This window comes from Symphalangus syndactylus, chromosome 23, assembly GCF_028878055.3.
Source record: "Symphalangus syndactylus isolate Jambi chromosome 23, NHGRI_mSymSyn1-v2.1_pri, whole genome shotgun sequence".
Lineage (NCBI taxonomy): Eukaryota > Metazoa > Chordata > Mammalia > Primates > Hylobatidae > Symphalangus > Symphalangus syndactylus.
In genome coordinates, this window is record NC_072445.2 from 34,893,200 (window position 1) to 34,905,240 (window position 12,041).

General features: G+C 38.5%; 1 pseudogene; it reads left to right on the forward strand.

Annotated features, from left to right (window-relative positions):
* The first annotated feature begins 8,115 nt into the window (after nucleotides 1-8,115).
* LOC129473641 (olfactory receptor 4C11-like) lies at nucleotides 8,116-9,030 on the forward strand (annotated as a pseudogene).
* The last annotated feature ends 3,011 nt before the right edge of the window (nucleotides 9,031-12,041 follow it).

Sequence of the window (12,041 nt, forward strand, 5' to 3'; positions counted from 1 at the left end):
GGCACTTTGGGAGGCCAAGGTGGGTGGATCACTTGAGGCAAGGAATTCGAGATCAGTCTGGTCAACATGGTGAAACCCTGTCTATACCAAAAATACAAAAATTAGCTGGGCATGGTGGTGCATGACTGTAATCCCAGCTACCTGGGAAGCTGAGGCAGAAGAACAGCTTGAAGTGGGGAAGCAGAGGCTGCAGTGAGCCAAGATCTTGCCACTGCACTCCAGCCTGGGCAACAGAGCAAGACCCTGTCTCAAACAAAACAAAACAAAACAAAAAACAGAGGAGAACTTTTCCTACTATTCACAATAAATCTGATTTAATAATTCTAATTAATTGATTAATAATTTAATTCCAGATAATTCTGACTTAATATTTGAAGCAAAAAAATTATAGAATTACAGAAGAATAGAGGAATATAGTATTTAATGTTTGAAACAACTGACTATATTAAAATGGGAAAATTGACATATTAAAGTATATAAAAGAAGATAGAAATAACAGAAAAAGAAAAACCATAATTCTCAATGAGTATAATTATTATTTTGTTAGATTAGTAGAAATTTTACTAAAGTATCAATATTGCAGAAGATGGGCTTACAAAAGATTATAGATGATTACAAGGGCAATATTATCAAAAAATGTATAAAACCTGTAAAATTTGGTTCATAAAGTTTATATAAATATGTTAAAATATGATTTTATTTATATTAACCTAATAAGATAATAAAACAATGTCACAAGGTAACTTTTTTTGATGTGGGCTCAACTGTCCTGAATAATCATCAATGAAATGTTGGCCACACTTGTACATTACAAAAAGGAATAGAGATGAACTTATAGGTAAATATCGATGGCTCTGGAAGTACATACAAGAAAATAAGAGTAATTTCCACAGAGTAAGTTTAGAGATTTAAATAATTTAAAGAGATGTTTTAGTTGTTTTCACATTTTTCTGTTTATTTTGAATATTTTATCCTAATCAAATTATCTTATAATAAATACATATTTATTATATGAATAAAAGGGTATTAAGTAGAGAAAAATAATTTTAACACTTTTTTGTCTTGTTTTGTTGTTTTCTTTAAATTTTATTATTATTACACTTTAAATTTTAGGGTACATGTGCACAACATGCAGGTTTGTTACATATGTATATGTGTGCCATGTTGGTGTGCTGCACCAATTAACTCTTCATTTAGCATTAGGTATATCTCCTAATGCTATCCCTCCTGCCTCCCCCTACCTCACAACAGTCCCTGGTGTGTGATGCTCCCCTTCCTGTGTCCATGTGTTCTCATTGTTCAATTCCCACCTATGAGTGAGAACATGTGGTGTTTGGTTTTTTGTCCTTGCGATAGTTTGCTCAGAATGATGGTTTCCAGTTTCATCCATGTACCTACAAATGACACGAACTCATCATTTTTTATGGCTATCTAGTATTCCATGGTGTATAGGTGCCACATTTTCTTAATCCAGTCTATCGTTTTTGGACATTTGGGTTGGTTCCAAGTCTTTGCTATTGTGAATAGTGCCGCAATAAACATATGTGTGCATGTGTCTTTAGAGCAGCATGATTTATAGTCCTTTGGGTATATACCCAGTAATGGGATGGCTGGGTCAAATGGTGTTTCTAGTTCTAGATCCCTGAGGAATTGCCACACTGACTTACACAATGGTTGAGCTAGTTTGCAGTCCCACCAACAGTGTAAAAGTGTTCCTATTTCTCCACATCCTCTCCATCACCTGTTGTTTCCTGACTTTTTAATGATGGCCATTCTAACTGGTGTGAGATGGTATCTCATTGTGGTTTTGATTTGCATTTCTCTGATGGCCAGTGATGATGAGCATTTTTTCATGTGTTTTTTGGCTGCATAAATGTCTTCTTTTGAGAAATGTCTGTTCATATCCTTTGTTCACTTTTTGATGGGGTTGTTTGTTTTTTTTCTTGTAAATTTGTTTGAGTTCATTGTAGATTCTGGATATTAGCCCTTTGTCAGATGAGTAGGTTGAAAAAATTTTCTCCCTTTCTGTAGGTTGCCTGTTCACTCTGATAGAAGTTTCTTTTGCTGTGCAGAAGCTCTTGAGTTTATTTAGATCCTATTTGTCAATTTTGGTTTTTGTTGCCATTGCTTTTGGTGTTTTTGACATGAAGTACTTGCCCATGCCTATGTCCTGAATGGTAATGCCTAGGTTTTCTTCTAGGGTTTTTATGGTTTTAGTTCTAACATTTAAGTCTTTAATCCATCTTGAATTAATTTTTGTATAAGGTGTAAGGAAGGGATCCCGTTTCAGCTTTCTACATATGGCCAGCCAGTTTTCTCAGCACCATTTATTAAATAGGGAATCCTTTCCCCATTTCTTGTTTTTGTCAGGTTTGTCAAAGATCAGATAGTTGTAGATATGCGGCATTGTTTCTGAGGGCTATGTTCTGTTCCATTGGTCTATATCTGTTTTGGTACCAGTACCATGCTGTTTTGGTACCAGTACCATGCTGTTTTGGTTACTGTAGCCTTGTAACATAGTTTGAAGTCAGGTAGCGTGATGCCTCCAGCTTTGTTCTTTTGGCTTAGTATTGACTTGGCAATGTGGGCTCTTTGTTGGTTCCATATGAACTTTAAGGTAGTTTTTTCCAATTGTGTGAAGAAAGTCATTGGTAGCTTGATGGGGATGGCACTGAATCTATAAATTACCTTGGGCAGTATGGCCATTTTCACGATATTGATTCTTCCTACCCATGAGCATGGAATGTTCTTCCATTTGTTTGTATCCTCTTTTATTTCATTGAGCAGTGGTTTGTAGTTCTCCTTGAAGAGGTCCGTCACATCCCTTGTAAGTTGGATTCCTAGGCATTTTATTCTCTTTGAAGCAATTGCGAATGTTAGTTCACTCATGATTTGGCTCTGTGTTTGTCTGTTATTGCTGTATAAGAATGCTTGTGATTTTTGTACATTGATTTTGTATCCTGAGATTTTGCTGAAGTTGCTTGTCAGCTTGAGGAGATTTTGGTCTGACACTATGGGATTTTCTAGATATACAATCATGTCATCTGCAAACAGGGACAATTTGACTTCGTCTTTTCCTAATTGAATACTCTTTATTTCTTTATCCTGCCTAATTGCCCTGGCCAGAATTTCCAACACTATGTTGAATAGGAGTGGTGAGAGAGGGCATCCCTCTCTTGTGCCAGTTTTCAGAGGAAATGCTTCCAGTTTTTGCCCATTGAGTATGATATTGGCTGAAGGTTTGTCATAGTTAGCTCTTATTATTTTGAGATATGTCCCATCAATACCTAATTTATTGAGAGTTTTTAGCATGAAGAGTTGTTGAATTTTGTCAAAGGCGTTTTCTGCATCTATTGAGATAATCATGTGGTTTTTGTCTTTGGTTCTGTTTATTTGCTGGATTACATTTATTGGTTTGTGTATGTTGAACCAGCCTTGCATCCCAGGGATGAAGCCCACTTGATCATGGTGCATAAGCTTTTTGATGTGCTGCTGGATTCGGTTTGCCAGTATTTTATTGAGGATTTTTGCATCGATATTCGTCAAGGTTACTGGGCTAAAATTCTCTTTTATGTGTGTGTGTCTGCCAGGCTTTGGTATCAGGATGATGCTGGCCTCATAAAATGAGTTAGGGAGGATTCCCTCTTTTTCTATTGATTGGAATAGTTTCAGAAAGAATGGTACCAGCTCCTCTTTGTACCTCTGGTAGAATTCAGCTGTGAATCCATCGGGTCCTGGAGTTTTTTGGTTGGTAAGCTATTGATTATTGCCTCAATTTCAGAGCCTGTTATTGGTCTATCAGAGATTCAACTTCTTCCTGGTTTAGTCTTGGGAGGATGTATGTGTTGAGGAATTTATCCATTTCTTCCAGATTTTCTAGTTTATATGCATAGAGGTGTTTATAGTATTCTCTGATGGTAGTTTGTGTTTCTGTGGGATTGGTGGTGATATCCCCTTTATCATTTTTTGTTGCATCTATTTGCTTCTTCTCCCTTTTCTTCACTAGTCTTGCTATTGTTCTGTCAATTTCGTTGATCTTTTCAAAACAACAGCTCCTGGATTCATTAATTTTTTGAAGGGTTCTTTGTGTCTCTATTTCCTTCAGTTCTGCTCTGATCTTAGTTATTTCTTGCCTTCTGCTAGCTTTTGAATGTGTTTGCTCTTGCTTCTCTAGTTCTTTCAATTGTGATGTTAGGGTGTCAATTTTAGATCTTTCCTGCTTTCTCTTGTGGGCATTTAGTGCTATAAATTTCCCTCTACACATTGCTTTGAATTTGTCCCAGAGATTCTGGTATGTTGTGTCTTTGTTCTCATTGGTTTCAAAGAACATCTTTATTTCTGCCTTCATTTCATTATTTACCCCATAGTCATTCAGGAGCATGTTTTTCAGTTTCCATGTAGTGGAGCGGTTTTGAGGGAGTTTCTTAATCCTGAGTTCTAGTTTGATTGCACTGTGGTCTGAGAGACAGTTTGTTATAATTTTTGTTCTTTTACATTTGCTGAGGAGTGCTTTACTTCCAAGTCTGTGGCCAGTTTTGGAGTAGATGTGGTGTGCTGCTGAAAAGAATGTGCATTCTATTGATTTGGGGTGGACAGTTCTGTAGACGTCTATTAGGTCCGCTTGCTGCAGAGCTGAGTTCAATTCCTGGATATCCTTGTTAACTTTCTGTCTCATTGATCTGTGTAATGTTGACAGTGGAGTGTTAAAGTCTTCCATTATTATCGTCTGGGAGTCTAAGTCTCTTTGTAGGTCTCTAAGGACTTGCTTTATGAATCTAGGTGCTCCTGTATTGGGTGCATATATATTAAGGATTGTTAGCTCTTCTTATGGAGTTGATCCCTTTACCATTACATAATGGGCTTCTTTGTCTCTTTTGATCTTTGTTGGTTTAAAGTCTGTTTCATCAGAGACTAGGATTGCAACCCCTGCCTTTTTTTGTTTTCCATTTGCTTGGTAGATCTTCTACTGTCTTCTGGCTTGTAGAGTTTCTGCCGAGAGATCAGCTGTAAGTCTGATGGGCTTCCCTTTGTGGGTAACCCGACCTTTCTCTTTGGCTGCCCTTAACGGTTTTTCCTTCATTTCAACTTTGGTGAATCTGACAATTATGTGTCTTAGAGTTGCTCTTCTCGAGGAGTATCTTTGTGACATTCTGTGTATTTCCTGAATTTGAATGTTGGCCTGCCTTGCTAGATTGGGGAAGTTCTCCTGGATAATATCTTTAAGAGTGTTTTCCAACTTGTTTCCATTCTCTCCATCACTTTCAGGTCCACCAATCAGATGTAGATTCAGTCTTTTCACATAGTCTCATATTTCTTGGAGGTTTTGTTCATTTCTTTTTATTCTTTTTTCTCTGAACTTCTCTTCTCACTTCATTTCATTCATTTCATCTTCCATCACTGATAACCTTTCTTCCAGTTAATTGCATTGGCTACTGAGCTTCTGCATTCTTCACGTAGCTCTCATGCCTTGGTTTTCAGCTCCATCAGGTCCTTTAAGGACTTCTCTGCATTGGTTATTCTAGTTATCCGTTAGTCTAATTTTTTTTCAAAGCTTTTAACTTCTTTGCCATTGGTTCGAATTTCCTCCTGTAGCTCAGAGTAGTTTGATCATCTGAAGCCTTCTTCTCTCAACTTGTCAAAGTCATTCTCCATCCAGCTTTGTTGCGTTGCTTGTAAGGAGCTGTGTTCCCTTGGAGGAGGAGAGGTGCTCTGATTTTTAGAGTTTCCAGTTTTTCTGCTCTGTTTTTTTTTCCCATCTTTGTGGTTTTATCTACCTTTGGTCTTTGATGATGGTGATGTACAGATGGGGTTTTGCAGTGGATGTCCTTTCTGTTCATTAGCTTTCCTTCTAACAGACAGGATCCTCAGCTGCAGGTCTGTTGGAGTTTGCTAGAGGTCCACTCCAGATGCTGTTTTCCTCGGTGTCAGCAGCAGTGGCTGCAGAACAGTGGATATTGGTGAACAGCAAATGCTGCTGCCTGATCGTTCCTCTGGAATTTTTGTCTCGGAGGAGTACCCGGCCATGTGAAGTGTCAGTCCACCCCTACTGGGGGGGTGCCTCCCAGTTAGGCTACTTGGGGGTCAGTGACCCACTTGAGGAGGCAGGCTGCCCCTTCTCAGATCTCAAGCTGCATGCTGGGAGAACCACTACTCTCTTCAAAGCTGTCAAAGAGGGACATTTAAGCCTGCAGAGGTTACTGCTGTCTTTTTGTTTGTCTGTGCCCTGCCCCCAGAGGTGGATCCTACACAGGCAGGCAGGCCTCCTTGAGCTGTGGTGGGCTCCACCCAGTTCGAGTTTCCCAGCTGCTTTGTTTACCTAATCAAACAACTAACTTGGCAATGGCGGATGCCCCTCCCCCAGCCTCACTGCCGCCTTGCAGTTTGATCTTGGACTGCTCTGCTAGCAATGAGTGAGACTCCGTGGGTGTAGGATCCTCTGAGCCAGGTGCGGGATATAATCTCCTGATGTGCCATTTTTTAAGCCCGTTGGAAAAGTGCAGTATTAGGGTGGGAGTGACCCGATTTTCCAGGTGCCATCTGTCACCCCTTTCTTTGACCAGGAAAGGGAATTCCCTGACCCCTTGTGCTCCCCTGGTGAGGTGATACCTCACCCTGCTTTGGCTTGTGCATGGTGCGCTGGACCCACTGTCCTGCACCTACTGTCTGGCACTTCCCAGTGAGATGAACCTGGTACTTCAGTTGGAAATACAGAAATCACTTGTCTTCTGTGTCGCTCACACTGGGAGCTGTAGACCGGAGCTGTTCCTGTTTGGCAATCTTGACATTGTCATAAATAACAATGATAATCTTTAGCATTTGGATAATAATACTGTACTTTGGAAGTTATTGTAAAATTGTTGTTTGCAGGATTGCTATGAGAGTAACAATTGAGAGCAACATAAATGTTTCCATTGTCAAATGGTCAGATAAATACTTCTTATAAAAATGCATACATTATCACAGTATTAAATTAGTAATTAATGTATGGAAAGTATGGCAACATAAGAATAATAGCTGTAAAAATCCTGTCAAGACCAGAATACAAAATGATATTATATGATCATTCAATTATAATAACTATGCTATGAACAAGGAATTGAAATAGAAAAATCATAAAATTCTAAGTTAGAATTATGCAATTTTTTTTCAAATAATGATTTTAGAAAAAGTGCACTAGGGAATTTGGGACATATATGTAAAAAGGCACATATGATTAAAGAAAACATGCCTACTTAGGTCATAGCATGTTAGAAGATTTATATCGGTAGAGCATTTACAGGCAGCGAAGCTCAGTATTGTAATGGTATAAGTTTAAGAGTACAGTAAAGAGAGTAATGGATAGTTTCCTGAGCTCAAGTACACTAATCTCAAGATATTTTTCATACCTGTTACATCATGACCATCAGTGAGTTGACATCTTGAACACAGGTGGCATAAGTAAGAGGTTGTCAAACTAGATTTTTTGTAAAGAATATTTCATCTAAGATACTGAAGGCATCACAGATAATGGACACAAAAGTCAGTGAGCTGAATGAGAAGATCTTTTTCAGGGAGGATGCTCCAACAGTATTAGCACTTAATTATATTGGAACAGTGTTTTTCTGATTGCAAAGCACAGAGATAAAATGCATAATATATGAAATATGTGTGTATATATGTGTATGAATATGTGTGGGTATATAATCTTTCTTAATTCTGAAAATTCAGGAAATGGTAGGGCAAATTTTTGCACTATATATGTTTTTATATTATGAAGGCTAAGTTTCAAAGCAGTGGTCACTTGTCCAAGGAAAAAACAAGTTCAACAGTTCTCACTCTAGGTAGAAACAAAAATTTGTGAAGGACATTTATTTTTGACTCCTGAAATGTGAAAGCTTTAGTCTAATCCAATGATTCTCTAAATCAATGGTTAAATCCTGAAAAGGCCTGGGCATTTGAAGATTTATAAGGTTCCTAGGGGATTCTGGTTCACCCCAAAGAAAGTTGGAGGTAACAGAGCATGGACTAGAACAAAGGAATTCAGAAGCAAGCAATGGATTTCCCCAAGATGTCATTTATTTTCTTCTCTCTGCAGATTAAACACTTGTTAACTGCACCCTACCTCCAGCCACTAATATGGTGATGAATACGAGTGTGAATGAATTCATTCTGTTTGAGTTGACACAGGATGCTGGAAAGCAGAAGGCAATATTTGAAATCTTCTTGATTCTTTACCTTGTGACTCTGTTGGGGAACTTTCTCATCGTGGTGACTATTAAAACAAGCCAGACCCTCGGGTGTCCCATGTACTTTTTTCTGTTCTACCTGTCCTTTGCTGATGCTTGCTTCTCTACAACCACAACCCCCAGATTGATTGTGGATGCCCTTTCTCAGAAGAAGACCATTTCCTAAAATGAGTGTATGACTCAGGTCTTTGCAGCCCATTTCTTTGGGTGCATGGAGATTTTTGTGCTCATCCTCATGGCCTTTGATCGCTATGTAGCCATTTGTAAGCCCTTGCGATACACAGCTATCATGACCCGGCATGTCTGTGGTGTGTTGGTGATTCTGGCCTGGGTGGTGTCTTGCATCCATTCTTCAGCACAAATTTTCCTGGCTTTGAGACTGCATTTCTGTGGCCCAAATGTGATTGATCATTATTTCTGTGATTTGCAGCCCTTGTTGAAACTTGCCTGCATGGACACTTGTGTGATAAATTTGCTAGTTGTGTCTAATAGTAGGGCCATCTGCATGGTGAGTTTCATAATCCTGCTTATCTCCTATATTGTCATCTTATATTTTCTGAGAAACCACAGTGCAGAAGGAAGGCAAAAAGCACTTTCCACGTGTACCTCCCACTTTATTGTGGTTGTCATATTTTTTGGTCCATGTATATTTATATACACACATCCACCAACCACCTTTCCAATAGACAAAATGGTGGCTGTGTTTTATACAATTGGGACACCTTTGCTTAACCCTCTGATCTATACACTGAGGAATGCAGAAGTGAAAAATGCCATGAAAAAATTATGGTGTAGCAAAATATGACATTAGTTAATAAATGATATGTATCTGTTTCTTTAACCATTTAGTTTTTGTTGCATGAACTAGAAAGTATTTTTGTTTGGAAATAACCAAGATATGTGTGTGTATACATACAAGTGTGTATATATGTGTGCAAATGTATATATGTGTATATGCCTACCGTATGCTGAGATGATTGCATTACACTATGATTCCTTAAAGCTCATAATCATTTTGGCCAACCTGTGAAGGTCCTTATTTGAATTTCATCCACATTTTGCCATTTTCCCATGGTAACTTTGCTTCCTATACATTTTTTTTTAAAGAAATGTCCTGACTAATGACAGAATAATTGTGTGTGTGTGTATACGTGTACATGTACATGTGCCAGTTCCTTTTCCAGATTTTATTCTAATAACTTATGAATGTGGTTATAAGAACTAATCCGTAGGTGACTGGGAGCTTGTAGAATCAAAGTTGTCTTGGCCATTGGGGGATTAGAGAGGATACTCCCAGGAAATACTACTCTGGAAATCTGTGCCGAACCTTGCCTCACTGAGGATATCTATCTACATTGACGGACCCTCAAACTCCAATAAAAGCTGGAAAATTCAGTGAAAACCTAGACCCTGACTGGAAAATCTCTCAAAATTATTTGGTATTAAATAGATATTGTATTCATCCATTGAGGCTGTTATAACGAAATACTATAAACTGGGTAGCCTACAAACAACAGATATTTATTTCTCAAAGTCCTGGAGGCTTGGACGTTCAAGGTTAAGATGTCATCAGCAGATTCTGTGTCCAGTGAGGGACCCCTTTCTGATTCACAGGTTGCTGTCTTTTCACTATAAACTTACCTGGATGAAGGGACAAGAGTATCTCCCTGGGGCCTATTTTATAAGGGCACTAAACACTTCCCAAAGGCCACACCTCCTGATACCACTACCTTGGGGGTTAGAATTTCAACATATTTCAACATATAAATTTTGGAGAGACATAGACATTTAGACCATAGTGGGCATAAAGTAATTTGGACATGCATTATAATTCCACATCTAATGTGTCTAGTCAAAATTTTACTTTTAACATCTTGTTACATAAAAAATGTGAATTCATGAATAACTTACATCAACACTAGAATTCAAAATAATTTGTTTTCATTTATAAATAGGTTGTACTTTATTCCAATTTGAGAAACATTTGTTTGCACTCATATAAAAGATTTTTATTGACAAAAGTTTGTACAATTAAACCTTATTTGTAAGCAGGAAAATCTTCCAAGTCAATTAAACAGAGACTGACTTCAGGAAGGGGTAATGAGGACATGGGGAAGGAGAATCATCCCAAGTATAGGAGAAGGGCAAGAATAGGAGGTCTGAAAATCAACCTATTATTGATCAGGAAGTGGGAAGAAGAAAAAATCACAAAGTAACTTCATGAGAGAACCAAGACAGCGCCTACAAAATCATTTTGTGATTTTATATGGTGAGGGGAGGCATTTTAAATTCCCCTTCTCTACACTTATGTCTGGGATTTCTTGCATAAAGAAATGAACCTCAGGATCATGGTTAGTGTTGAAGTAATTTTGGCACCAGTCACTTCAAATAGCTGGATGACCAAGGGGCTATGTAGAACCAACAGAATAACAGCCAGTCAGAGTCCTGTGAACACTGCAGAAATCACTTACGTTTCTCCTTTCTCTACCCTCTGAGTCAGAAGGACAGGATCTACATCAAAAGTTATAATGCCAGTACAGTAGACCCTTGAACATTTTGGGAGTTGGGGTGCCCACCCTCCCTGCAACACAGAATTGAAAATCCACATGTAACTTTTAATTCTCCCAAAACTTGACTGCTAACAGCCTACTGTTGACTGGAAGCCTTACTGATAACATGAAGTTAAATAACACATATTTTGTATGCTATATGTATTATATACTATATTCTTACAATAAAATGAGCTAGAGAAAAAGAAAATGTTTTTAATAAAATCATAAGGAACAGAAAATATACTTACCATTCTTTAAGTGGAAGTGGATTATCATAAAGATTTTCATCCTTGTCATCTTCAGGTTTAGCAAGCTGCTGAAGAAGAGGAAGAGGAGGTGTTAGTCTTTTTGTCAGAAGGTTGGCGGAAGCAGAAGAAAATCCACCTATAAGTTGACTTGAACAGTTCAAACCTATGTTGTTCAAGGGCCAACTGTATTTTAGTAAGTAGAACTGGGCTAAGGAATAATAACAGTGTTTTGAATCCTAACTTACCATGAGCCTCTAGGCTGGACTGCAGCATAAAAACTCTATCAGGCTGGCTGTGGTGGCTCATGTCTATAATCTCAGTGCTTTGAGAGGCCAAGGCAGAAAGACTGTTTGAGCCCAGGAGTTGGAGGTTGCAGTGAGCTATGATCCTGCTGCTGCACTCCAGCCTGGGTGACAGTGAGATCCTGTCTCTAAAAAATTACAATATTTAAATATATAAAAACTCTATGAGTAGAGAAGATTTTTTCTTAAGCAGCAATTGTAGCAAAATTACTGAGATTGCATTTTATATGTGTCAGATACTCTTCCTGAAACAATCACTGTTTCCAAAAAGACAGGATTATCTGATTTCCCAAACGCAGGTCATATGCCCACACTTGAAGCATAGGTAGAGGCACCAATCGAACTAACCATGTGGTCTGAGAATAGAAGGGTGTGCCTATTATGAAAAATAGGAAATGGATTGGGCGCAGTGGCTCACACCTGTAATCCTAGCGCTCTGGGAAGCTGAGGTGGGCAGATCATGAGGTCAGGAGATGAAGACCATCCTGCTTAACATGGTGAAACCCCATCTCTCCTGAAAATACAAAAATTAGCCAGGCATGGTGGTGGGTGCAGGTTGCAGTGAGATGAGATCATGCCACTGCACTCCATCCAGGCTGGGTGACAGAGCGAGACTCCTATCTCAAAAAAAAAAAAAAAAAAGAGAGAGAGGAAAAAAACATCTCTGCTTTACTCATTTTCACAACTGTTTTCTGAGGTCTGCATGACTGTCCT